General features: G+C 39.3%; 1 long non-coding RNA gene across 1 annotated transcript; it reads left to right on the top strand.

Annotated features, from left to right (window-relative positions):
* The first annotated feature begins 3,295 nt into the window (after nucleotides 1-3,295).
* LOC101473984 (uncharacterized) lies at nucleotides 3,296-8,666 on the top strand. Its single transcript, XR_001167481.3, has 3 exons — nucleotides 3,296-3,399; nucleotides 5,510-5,598; nucleotides 5,898-8,666. It is a non-coding gene; the product is annotated as an uncharacterized LOC101473984 (long non-coding RNA).
* The last annotated feature ends 1,183 nt before the right edge of the window (nucleotides 8,667-9,849 follow it).

Here is a 9,849-nt window from a genome sequence, read left to right on the forward strand (position 1 = left end):
TGAACAACTACACCAAGGATCTCCTCTGCTGCTTAAAGAGCCTGCAGGCTGTGAGTGAAGGTGGCTGTGATTTGATGGGACGAGCTCACTGCTGTGTGCGTCTGAGCCAGAAACACTTTAAAGGACCTTAAAAATGACCCTTTTAAGGTCCTTTGCTTGGGCGCATTGTTTTTTCCTTCTGTCTGTTCTAGAAGTGGAAACTTATCTTCACCATCAGGATGCGATTGACATGCAGACTTTTAGCTTTAACTGACGGCTTTAACAAAAGTATTGCATTAACTTTTTAGGAGTTACACTCTTGTTTATACATATAGTCTCACATTTTCAGATGCTCAGAAGTAATTGGACAAATATACAATTTTACAACCCCGCTTCCAAAAACGCTGGGACGCTCTGTAAACTGTAAAAACAAAATGCAACCCCTTTTTTATTTACAACTGAACAAAGAAAACACATCACATTTTTAAAATGAGAAAGTGTACAGTAAAGCTAAACCCCACTATGAAGATTAGCATTATCTTGTCAAAACATGCAAGAACTTCCCTGGAAACGCTGTCGTCTGGGAACTGTGTATAAACACAGTTCCTTTATCAGGTATCTGTAGTAGCTTAAACAACATTCAGCCCAGACTGAAATACAGCACAACTAAAACTAAAGAGGACAGGAGATTTATAGAAGCACCTCGAGGCGAGGAGTGCTCTACTGAAGGAAATCTGGTTTGCTGAGTCAGAGACTTCCTTTAAGTTGTCTTAAAACTTTCACAGGAAAGTGTTCCTGATTTTACTCATGCTTGAACTTCTCTGTCTCTATTTCTTTTAAGAATCTGTAACTTTCATTGTGCTTCACTGGTATTTATAGACCTTATCTGAACATTGTGGTTCACGACAGAATTTTACACATTTCTGTAGATTCCTCTTTTATTTTGAAAGGATATCTTTCTGTGTTTGTTTGTTTGTTTGTTTTTACTTTGTCTTTTTCTATTTTTTTTACTCTCATCGGTTTCTCCTGTTCTCACTCTGCTGCCTGTTCTTTTTTTCTGCCTTGGTGGATTCATTGTTTTTGGGTTTGTTTGTTATTTTTCCTGTTTACTATTTTTCTGCAGCTTTGAATCATCTTAGCATTAAATCCCCCCCCCCCCGCATTTGGATACTTGTTGGAACTGCTGCAAACCTTTGATTCATGCGAGAATCAAAGACAGATAATTTGGTAAACCACTGTTAGTGCGTAACAGCCAAGCAACTGGTATGATCCCCAGGTCATGGTTTTTGTTGTATGAGCTGTATCTCATATATCTGTCATAGCGACTGTGAGACCAGCAGATATCAGAATACTTTATTTATCCCAAAGGAAATTATGTAATCAGTTATCTGTACAACTGATTACCAGAAAATTACCAATTTCAGTAATGTGTTGGACAGTGACACATCTTAAAAGTGCCTCATTGGTACAAAACAGACACAGGAACGGCAGAGCCGACCTTGTGCAAATTAAACACGCCCAAAAAACACTACAAAACTGTAGTGTCTTAATTCCAGGTTAATACTTCAGGACAGTAGATACAGTGGGAGTAGGAATGGGAATTGATAAGAATTCCAAATCCAATACTGACATCAGTTATGATTGCGATTCTCTTAGATTCTCATTAGCTCCACTTTGAGTCACCACCATCTCTTAGCAGCACATCAAAGACATTCATGTAAATTAATTATAAGTTTTGTGTTCAAATGTTTGTGCGAGTTGGAGGTAGTTCCCTTCATTGTTGTGATCCGTGTTGGGGGTCGTTATTACACAAGTTACACAGAATGCCTGAAATGCCTTTTCATATAATTAGCATTTAACAATATTAACCTATGGGCTACAGTCCCTGTGAGGACACACCACATGATCTTTGTCTTAGTATTTTAGGTATCAACACAAGGCAAAGATGAAAACCAGCACAGTGACTTAAAAAGGTTAACTGCAGTGATTCTACTGTAGAAACATGAACAGGTAGAAACAGAGGCTGCACCCTGACTGCTAATCTCTGCTGTTGTTACTGTGGAAGTTCAGGGTCAACATTCACAGCATCACTCCGGGTTTCTGGCTAGCTTAGCATTAGCATGCTGTCTGTGCAGGTGCTTGTAAAGAGTTGTGTTAGCAGTATAATGCAGCTGTTTCTGTTCTAGATGCAGTTTTCACTTTACCAACGTGCTCTCGTCCTTATCTGTTGTACGAACATCTGTTTACTGGATGCTATGTAGAATAGATACACTGCATATATCCTGGAAAGATCACTATCACATAGCCACTGGCTTACATGCAAATTTAAAATCACCAATTAACCTGCATGCATGCCTTTTTAAGGAAGCCCGAGTACCTGAAGAGAACCTGCACAGGCCTCGGCTGGCCAGTGGATTCAAACCCAGGCAACAGTGCTAATCCATTGTGAATGTTTAACAATGAGTCTTCTATATAAAACAGAATTTGAGTACTGGGTTTGGACGTGAGTCATGTAAACACTCACTTCCTGCTGTGAGAAATTAACCTCCATCGGGCTGATTAGTTTCTTGTCTGGTTTCTTTCACCCTCACGACTCCTCCCTTGCTGTCCGTCTCTGAGTTTCTTCACACTGCCATCAATTACTCCTTAATGACCTAAATCACTTCTTCTCACTCCCATCTCTCCACCCACGAGCCTCCGATGGCAGCCCACATTTCTCGCTGAGGGAAACTCGCCCTGCAAGATGTTGTCACGACGACTGCATTTCTAATGGCGCCTGGGGCGCCACCACAGCAACCAGTGACTCCAGTTTGTTTGGGTTCATTAGTAACGGTGGTCATAATGTGGAGAAGAGCTCCAGGCGACAAACATCTTAACTGCAGACAGATCATTTAGCAAAGTTTAGAGCTGAACTGGCAGGCGGTTTGCTGACGCTCGCGTCATTCACGCTGACTCATTCCTCTCCGTGTCTTCACCCTCAACATCAATACAAACATTCAGCCCCATTTCTTAGTAGCCAGCGTGAGTCTGCAAGAGGAACCAGAGGGGATTAGACCAGAAAATAGAAAAATGATAATCCCTCAATTGAATTTCATCCTCCTTTTGAAAACACCTGCTTATGTAAAGAGCATGTATAAGTGTGTAAACCTCCTCCACTGTCACACTTGGGATCAAATTATTAACATGAATAAGCCCCAAAAAATGCTTCCATGTTTTGATCACAGATGTCAGAGATGATGGTGCTGACGTTTGTTTCAGGAGCAAATCAAACCATTTTCAATTAAGAGAGTGGGAGGTCTGAGTAAAGTGTGTGTCCGTGTGTGTGTGACGGAGAGGGCTTTATAAAAGGTCTCGAGATTGAATCTGAAGTCAGTTTAGTGTCTAATCAGCCGAAGTACTGCAGTCGCAAACACGGGAAATGTAAGTACCTCTTTAAGAGTCGGATTACTTTAAAGAAGCTTTTAGTTAATTTTTGTTTCATATGATAGTTTTTTAGTTTTTAATTTGATTCATTTTTTTGTACTTAAATGTTGCTGGTGTTTATTTTTTCTGTGTCAGTCAAACAGTTAAAAGTAAATTGAACTTTATAAAATTGAAATTGATATGAAATCCAGATTCATTTAAAGAAAACTGAAGCAGTTTCTTGTTGTGGACAGACCGACCCAACGTGGACGAAACAGACAATATCGGGAACGTTTGCATGCTCGTTTTACGTGTTTTTTCTTTTTTGTGTGTTGAACCCGAAGCCCAGATGGAGTAGGATCCATCAGCTTGATTTGTCTTTGACTTTGGGAGATCATTAGCTCATCATGACTTACCCGTCACACCTTTCTCTGCATACAGCCGATCTTCCAGCTTTGTGAAAAGTTTGTAGTTTGCTTCGAGGCAGAAAACAGCAGCTGTGTTCATTCTGGATTCTGATGCTGGGGGAAAAAATGAATGGCTGCAGAGGAATCAGATGTGTGGAGAACTCTTTGTTGTTTGTAGGTTCACAGAATTATCTCTTTGTGAGGTAGTGGAAGATAACTTGGTTGCATCCACTAATGAAGCCAAAAATATCCTCCAACACTTAGAATCAGATTCATCCAGATTGTCCACATCATCAAACATTAAAACACAATCAAAACCTTCATAAACGATGCTTTGTGTTCATATTCTACAAGCACATTTATTTCTGGTATTTTTCAGGCTGATTACTGTGCTTTTATATTTACAGGAAATGAAAGAAAAGCAGATGTAAATAGCATATTCTGTAAATATAAGTTGTTCTTCTTAGCAGACACCTAAAGTAATATCTTATATTTTCTGTATTGTTATATTTCAGTGACTTGCATAACTCAGTGGTTCCATAAGAAGTGGTCAGGACCTGGTAATGGGTTAAAGGTCTGTTGGCAGCTATCTAAATAGGGCAAGGAGTGCGTTACAGGTTATTATTTAGCAGTTTATTTGAAGACAAGTTTTTAAACTCTAATCAGAAAATACGATAAGCTTAAATGGGAGGCTTATTCTCATGCAAAAGTCTTTGCATGTTCCCATGTTCTCTTTTCATTCAGAAGAACTTGTTAACTTTAATTTTAGCTGCATTTCTGTCTGCTGATTATCTTTGAGTAGGGATGCATCCACAGATCAGCACATTTCTTATTGAGTGTCACTTTTCTCATGAGACTCATGGGCTCCTGATTTGAGAGCCAATCAAAAGCTTGGACATTGTCTCAGTATGCGGATCGTGGGGATTGGGGATAAAAATGTGGCGCAGTTGCTGAATAGACTCGGGCACCTAATCATAGCCACAAGAAAAACGCACTCACTCGCTCACACGTACACCGCTGAACTAAACATTTCCACAGTTTACCTGACACACAAGCACGAGAACACAAATGTCAGATTCAGTCTGACATTTATGTGATGTCATAATGCATCACTCCATATAGTGCAGCTAACCGCTGCGAGTGGGCATTGTGCTCCTGCGTGCTCTGTGCAGGCCTAAAACACACCGAGGATTTCCAGCAGCGCTAAAGTGTCTGAGGTGCTCTACTTCCTGCTGTGTGCTGCATGTCAGAGGAGACCACTGTGGAAAATGCCCTTAAACGATTCTCCTGCAGTTCATGTGTGAAAACGACTCATCTCTGCTGAAGAAAATTTCATTTTCCTCGGTTTGTTGAGCTTGTGCTCCTTTTTCCTGGGAACTGGTGGATGGTTTTTATCCATAAGAAAGAAAAATGTTTCCAATAAATAAATAAAGTAAATGGGCTGGTTCTTATAGCACTTTTCAACTCTACCTAAGCTCTCAAAGTGCTTTATGTAGCATGTCTCATTCACCCATCCACACACACATATATACAAGCAGTGTTTTCTATGTCTGGATGGGTTTTTTTAATCTAACATTCCCATAGATGAACCCATCAAAAGCAACTCAGGGTTCAGTATCACCAACCTTCAGCAATAGCTGATGTGCATTCAGAAGGTTTGTTTTTTACCTTTCGTATGAGAGGTTTTAATGTGTTTTGTCTTTGCTGCTGTTTTCATGCAGAAGATGCAGACGTCCCACAGGCCTGTGCAGTGGCTCGCTGTCATGCTTCTTGTCATTGTTACAACAGTCCAGGGCCAACAAAGCGACAGGTGGTCTCACTGTTCCCACTTTATTTCAGAGTTTATGAATAATAACTATTACTTATTTATTACGCATTTTCTGTTTTTGGTGTCACTTTGAATCTAAAACAGTTTTCACTCATTTAAAATGTATTCATGTGCTAAGAGATGAATGGACCCAGTTTGCTGTGCTGCGTTTGCGGCTCTGATTTTGTTTCCATAAATGAATCCGTGTGTTGGATAGAACATGTCATTGATGGTTGCTGCATGAACTTTGAGACTGTGCGCTGACCAGCAGCTGCTTCCTGCTGTCTGTTTTCTTTCTGCAGTCGCCGAGCTGTGACCGAACACCAGCTGATGCACGACCGCGGCCGAACCATCCAGAGTCTCAAGAGACTCTTCTGGCTGTCCAGCGCAATTGAGGGTCTCCACACAGCACAGACCCGCTCTGCTGCTTTCAGCCCCACAAAGGTCTTAAATCTGGCTCTGAATCCAGAGCTGATCCCTGATGATGGAAACCCCCAGAATGCCCAAGTCAGGAGCCTCCTGAGAGACTTCTCTAATCTGTACCCGTCAAACGGAGACGACTAACAATGCACAGAAGCAAAACATGAAGCTGAACATATATAAAAAATTTATTGTATCAATTGTTTGAATAATAAAATGCACAAAAAGCACAACTACAAAATCATCCCGAGTGCCCAAAGCACCCATTCAGCTGCAGATGTGTCTCAAGTGTTTAAAAGCAGCTGTAAGTTTAAGTTTAGTTAATAGAGCTGCATGAAAGTGTACCAGTGGGTATAGTGGTAAGGTTTCAATGTAGGACTGCATACGTCTATATGACTGCATAGGCTTTAAAAAATATTTATTGGGGTTTTTTGATGTTGTTGTTTTTTAATCATGACTGAATATCACACGTTAAGGCAAACACGACAAATTATCTAGAAAACGAATATAAAACTTGTGGGTTGTTGCAGACTTTTTTCAATATGCAGCTTTAGTTTTAGGACCAGCACATTCATGTGTTTGAAATTTCATAACTGCAGATGATGCCTGGAAAACCCAAAGTCACAACAGACCAAACTGTGACAGATAAAAGATACATGATTTAGTCTGTTATATATTTATTCATGGAAAAATACGCTTTTTTTGTTCAGATATTTTAAAAAAAGTCATACTTATACTAAAATGGACAGTTTAAATTGTGACGTTCTTTTTTTGACCATTTCCCTACAGCTGGTTACCTGGTTAAGTTGAATAGGCTTACTTTTTGTAAACGAAATGCTGTAACCCTTTAGTTTTCAAATTTGGGAAAAAAAATGACCACCTGGTAACAGCAAGCATATATATTTAAAAGACTATATGCAGATTTTTCCTGTATAAATTCTTTGAATTATAAACACATCACCCCCGATATATAAAAGCTATAATAGGTCACCCAGCTCTGCTACATATTTCAGCTCTCATTCTTGTCCATCAAATGCAAATATACAAATTTTTGTTTTGGCAGAAAGATGGCGAAAGTATGAAGCCTAGAAAAAAGTGTGGGACAGAGACACTTTCAGAACCCGCACAAAGGCATGTAGCAGTTTTAAAGAACCTGATCTGGATGAGAACCAAAATTTATTGGGTTCTTTTAAATAGTTTTTATGTGATTTTGCTGGCAGAGAAGCAGCATGGGATTCCCAAATACATTTGGGAGAAAACAACGCTCCTACTTCAACAAAACTTAAATTGCGTAAATTGGTTAATTTGGTTTTTTTTTAAATACCCTCTTTAATGTCCACCTTATAACATAAAAATAGCATTTTAATTATGTTATCTTCTTGTAATGTTAAAAGGTCCTTGAAGCATTAGACATATTTACATACCTGCAGCTATGCCTTTCCCACACCTCAGTAGTGCTTTTTTTTTTTTATCATTAACTGAAATGTTTTCAGGTTGGTCTCTTTTGTCCTTTATTGTGCTGCTTTGAGCAAATTTGCCTGATGCACAACAGTGTTGTTGATTTTTTGGAGGTGTCCGTTGCTCTGCATCCTACAGCTGCCCATAGCATCCCTCTCTGCACAGTTTTTGCAGGGAGTCTAACCTGAACTTAACACGCATCGTAGCACTGTGTGCTATGATAAGTTCTGAATAAAGAACCCGAGAAAGTAAATGCAGAGGTAACAGCAAGCTTTAAGTCGAACAGAGTAACAGAAAAATTGAAAAAACTAAGCTGAACACATTTTGAGACAGCAGCATCGCACAGGAACGCAGCCAGTCTGACAAAAGCAAAGGCAAAACTATTGAAAACCACACAGAAAGACGCAGACTACAAGGAGACCACAGAGATTTAAGAGGTGCCCCTGAATGTAAGCATCTCCATCCAACGATTACAAAAAGTCCTATTGTCCAATGAGTATTATACAGTAACCAAGACCCAGACAAAGATGTGTTGCCTAACAAAACAAGGATGTGGCTGCAGGTGAAGACCATGTTATATGTACAGCAGAAAAGGCTGCTGTAATTGAACATAACTCTCTATTGAGCGTTATGTTCAATTACAGCAGCATGGTCTGATTTAACTCCTATACTGAAAGCTGACTGAGGATTTTGACTTTCAGCCTTTTCAGTGAATTCGTGTTACAAAGTGAACGATTACAGACACAAAAAAGCCTGCAATACAGGAAGGAATGAGGGGCTTTAGGCTGCAGTTACTACATTCAAGAAGACTGATGCAACTGTGTAAGAGGGAGAGGAAAGGAGGGAAATGATGACTCCTTTAGATCTTATTGCAAATATTTGAAATCATTTGCATTTGGCTTTGTGCAACTTTTATGCAGCTGTCAGCATGTTGGAAAATGCGCATGGTCATTGTGCTTTTCTTGGCTGCGTTAGACCAGTGCTTTGTGTAAAATAAAATCAGTGCGTTGTGGTTGGTTCAGTTGTGAAAATGCAAAACTGTGTTAAGTTTAACATGTCATATAGTGCAGCTTGAATTTACCCAGAGTCTCAGTAACATTTACAAATTTGTGTGATCAGTGTATAAAGAAATGTGCAAGTATGTATGCAACACTAATCTGAATGCCTGCAATTTTACCTTGTGAATATTTATATTAAACTAAGTGGTGCACAGTTGTACACACGGTCTGTGTCAGCTTACTGCTTAAAGGGGACTCGTTATGCTTTGTCTCATCAATCAGTGTCGCAGACTTTACCTGAATCTGAGCAGAGAGCACAGAGTTCATCCTGTTCATCCTGCTAACCTGGTTCAGGTTTTTCCTGGTACCATACCTGAAACCAGGGACTGTGCATTGTTTCAGGGCTGTGCAGTTAGTGTTAGATGTCAAGTCTAATCTGTCTTTCTTGTTCCCGAGTGTAACCTGTTGTTTGCACCTTGTCACAAACCCTCTGTATTTCTGTCTCTAATCTCATGATTAGAGACTTTTACAGTGATAAAGGAACCTCCTCGCGACTGTTCTTGACTCGGTTACAGGTGTGAAGGGTTTTTCTTAACCCAGGAAAGAGTTTTGGAATCATCCACTTTAGGTGTCTTCTGTGGTCTCTGAGGCATTTTGCATTCAACACTTCTTTGGGCCTCATATTGTCAAATACCAAATTGAGTTAAAAATTCTGTTGCTTACCTTTAAAATCATAAACAATACTGCACCGTGCTACCTCATTGAACTCCTTAGTGCCTATATCCCTAGGAGAGCCCTAAGATCATCGGGACAATTACTCTTAGTGCAGCCTAGATCCCGGCTAAAGACCAGAGGTGACTGTGCCTCTGATTCCATCTATTCATTTAAATCTCAATTAAAAACTTACCTGTTTGACTGAGCGTTTTCAGTTAGTTAGTGCACATCTCCTGTATTTTACCCTGATGTTATTTATCTTCTACTAATGTTCCCCTGTATAAATACCCCCACCTTATATTTATGAATACCCAGTAATTTTATCTCCTAAACTATGCTCTAATGTTTTATTTCTTATAAAATGTTTTATTTCTGTCTGTACTTTTGTAATCTGTTATAGCCTTTTATCTTATATCTTATGTTTTAACCTTGTTGTGAAGCACTTTGGTGTACCTTCGGTTTTAAGTGTGCTATATAAATAAAGTTGTGTTGTATTGTATTGTAATTCTTTCTAACATCTTTATGGTTAGATTTAAAATCCACTGTTATTGTGTACAGAAGCAAAATTAAGAAAATTGTGTCACATATTCCATCCATCCTAATCAAATCTAATCAGCTGCAGTTTTGTTCCAATAACCATTGAAATTAAGATAAATTTATGTAA

Source organism: Maylandia zebra, linkage group LG5 (assembly GCF_041146795.1).
Source record: "Maylandia zebra isolate NMK-2024a linkage group LG5, Mzebra_GT3a, whole genome shotgun sequence".
Taxonomy (NCBI): domain Eukaryota; kingdom Metazoa; phylum Chordata; class Actinopteri; order Cichliformes; family Cichlidae; genus Maylandia; species Maylandia zebra.